Below are 3,566 nucleotides of genomic sequence, written 5' to 3'. Positions count from 1 at the left end.
AATATTGCGTCAACTGCAAAATGGTATAAAACTGTTTCGTTCCCCTTGATCCAATCTATGTCCCCACTGTGTTTCAGTCACATTTTTTTAGCCACCCTGTATACATGTAGTGTCTGCAATGTGAAAAAAATAATATATATTTATCATGTACATGCACAGAATATACATGAATGTATATTCATTTATGAATATTCACAGAATATCGTATGGATATGTGTGGCATGTATTACATGGGCTGAAAAGTCTCGGGATTTTCAATGAAAACAAGCGTTTTTTGAACAAAGTTATATTTATTCCTCAACATAGTTGCCTTCGAGGGCGATACACTTGATATAGCGATTTTCCAACATTTCGATGCCATTTCTGTAGTACGAAACGTCCAAGCCTTCGAAATACGCCTCGGTTTCCGCGATGACTTCCTCATTCGATGTGAATCTCTTCCCTGGAGCCACCGTTTGAGGTTTGGGAACAGATAAATAGCCGCTGGGGTCCAAGTCTGGAGAATACGGTGGGTGAGCAACCAATTCGAATCGTAATTGGTCCAATTTGGCCATCGCTTTCAAGGACGTGTGTGACGGTGCGTTATCGTGATGATACAGAACTTTTTTCTTCGCCATATGGGGCCGTTTTTTCTTTATTTCATTTTTTCAGTTTGTCCAATAACGCTGCATAATACTCTCCCGTAACTGTTCTTCCCTTTTGCAGGTAATCGAAGAAGATTATGCCATGCGCATCCCAAAAAACGAAGGTCATAACTTTCCCGGCCGAGCGTTGGTCTTTTGGCCACTTTGGTTGGCTTTCGTGGCTTTCCAGCCACTCTGCAGACTGCCTATTGGACTCAGACGTATGGTAATGTACCCACGTTTCATCTATCGTCACAAAACGTCGAAAAAAGTCCGCTCGATTACGCTGCAACAACGCCAAACCGGCCGTTGAATCATCAACGTGCTGCTGTTTTTGGTCGACGGTCAGCAAACGCGGCACGCCCATCGCGTCGATAGCTTTTTCATCTTCAAAAAATCGTGCAAAATGTATCCCGCCCGTTCTTTTGAGATGCCCACGGCCTCAGCTAACTCGCGCAACTTCACTTTACGATCACTCAAAACGATTCGATGCACTTGCTTTACGATTTCCGCATTCGTAGCCTCTTTTGGCCTTCCAGAGCGAAGTGCGCCTTCGGTGCTTGTAAGACCCATTTTAAATTCATTAAACCACCGATAAACTGTTGTTCTCGAAGGAGCAGATGTGGGATAACATTTCTGCAACTATTGCAATGATTGTTCAGAAGTTGTTCCCATCAAAAAACAATGTTTGATCAAGATGCGATATTCCTGTTTTTCCATTTTTTTTACGAAGGCGAAAGTAGCGTCACTCAAACGACTGTAGCTTGTAAACAAATGGACGAAATGTCATGAAACTTCATACATAAACTAGTGACAGATGAGCCTCTCGAAATGAGTCATGTTCATTTTCTAGTGGCGCCACCTATTGAAAAATCCCGGGACTTTTCAGCCCATGTAGTATATCCATTCCAGATGGTATCTGGAATGTACATAGGACACACGTCTTGTACATTCCATGTATGTACATTGAATTCGCATACATGCGATATATATGAATATATATTCATTTATGAATATTCACAGATTATTGTATGGATATGTGTGGTATGTATATCCATTCCAGATGGTAGTCTTAATATCTGTAAGAACATAGTATAAATAAGAATGTATATTTCATCCATGTTTATTTTATATACTAGGTGCGCAACTAAGTTTCCGGGTTTTTTTGATCAATGATAAATGGAAAATTTCAAGAGAAATACAAAAAATGGTCTATTCAAAGTATCGTCCCTCGCTAGCTACACATTTTTGCTATCTCTCTGGCAATACATGAATACCGCGACGATAAAACGACGCGTCTTTGGACCGAAACCATTCGTCCAACCAATTTTGCACTTCTTCGAAATTGGCCAAGTGTAGCCCAACCAAGCCATGCGCCATCGACCGGAACAAGTGATAATCGGAAGGGGCCAGGTCTGGTGAATACGGCGGGTGCAGTAGCAGATCCCATTTCAGCGTTTTGATGGTGTCTTGGACGATGAAAGTGCGATGGCACGGAGCGTTGTTGTGCTGCAATATCACTCGTTCGTGTCTCGTGTCCCATTCTGGCCGTTTTTTGAGCAATGCATGCTTCAAATTGATCAGTTGTTGTCGGTAACGATGCTTTTTGACAGTTTCGCCCGATTTCAGCAACTCATAGTACACGGTTCCTTTCTGGTCCCATCAAACGCAGAGCATTGTCTTCTATCCGAAGCGATTTGGCCGTGCCGTCGATGTTGATGCTTCGGCAGGTGAAAGCCACGATTTTTTGCGTTTGGGATTCTCGAAATATATCCACTTCTCATCGCCAGTAACAATTCGATGCAGGAAACTCTTTCCTGCCGCAAAAGCAAAATTTCGGAAGTGGCTCTTCAATTTTCCATCTGTCTCTCAGTCAATTCATGCGGTACCCATTTTCCTTCCTTTTTAATTTTTCCCATGGCATGTAAACGTTTGAAAATACCTTGGCGAGTCATGTTTAATGCCTCCGCAAGTTGATCTTGTGTTTGCGTATCATTTTCATCCAATAACGCTTGCAGATAGACGTCCTCAATTGTTTTTGGTCTTCCGAAGCGCTCCTTGTCCTCAGTGTCGAAATCGTCACTTCTGAAGCGTTTAAACCAATCTTCACAGGTTGTTTTTGATGGTGCATGTTCGCCGTACGCCTCGTCAAGCAAACGACGTGCTTCAGCTGCATTTTTATTCAAGTTAAAGCAGAAAAGCAAAGCTTCCCACAAATGCTGTTTATTTGGTACAAAACTCCACATCTTCATTGTTAGAAAAAATATTTTTGCGTTGCGATATGTGTTGGTATTATGACTGGTTATTGTTGACAGATATCCAAGCTATAAAAAAAATACAACTTTAGACATGTATGTCGACTACATGTGGCGTTAGCGCCATCCATGTGTGAAACCCGGAAACTTAGTTGCGTATCTAGTACATGTACATATGCGCGAAAATACTGCTGTTACCAGTGTTTTTCTATAATTAATAGGGCGTTCAATCTATTGCATTATTTAAAAAATATAATTGCTTCGTACCTATAGTAAAACTAGTTACAAGTTTATTATCCCTACATGTAACTGGGCCGGCAATTAAATGATTCAATGAAGATTGTAAAAAATAAATTATTACAAAAACATCTTTTTTAAATATAATATGTACTATTTTATATTAATAATATTTTTATCATAAGTTCATTAAATTGGTCTGTGTTCATTTATTAGCTGAGACTAGTCAATTTTAGCAAATAAATCTGATATTTGAACATAATTCAAAATAAGTGATATTTATCAAAAAATGATTCAAAGATTTGTTTAGAATTTTATTTTCTACAATTTACTTCTGTACAATTTTTCAGTAAAATGTAAATTATGGACATTTTTGGATAATTCACTAGTTTATCGCTAAGAGAGTCAAAAGAACGAGAAATCGACCGTTGTCAACCACTCGGCATCGGTC

The sequence above is a fragment of the Trachymyrmex cornetzi genome, unplaced genomic scaffold (assembly GCF_001594075.2).
Source record: "Trachymyrmex cornetzi isolate Tcor2-1 unplaced genomic scaffold, Tcor1.1 scaffold306, whole genome shotgun sequence".
NCBI classification, from domain to species: Eukaryota; Metazoa; Arthropoda; class Insecta; order Hymenoptera; family Formicidae; genus Trachymyrmex; species Trachymyrmex cornetzi.
The sequence above is the reverse complement of the archived record's forward strand: the minus strand, read 5'-3'. Positions refer to the sequence as shown.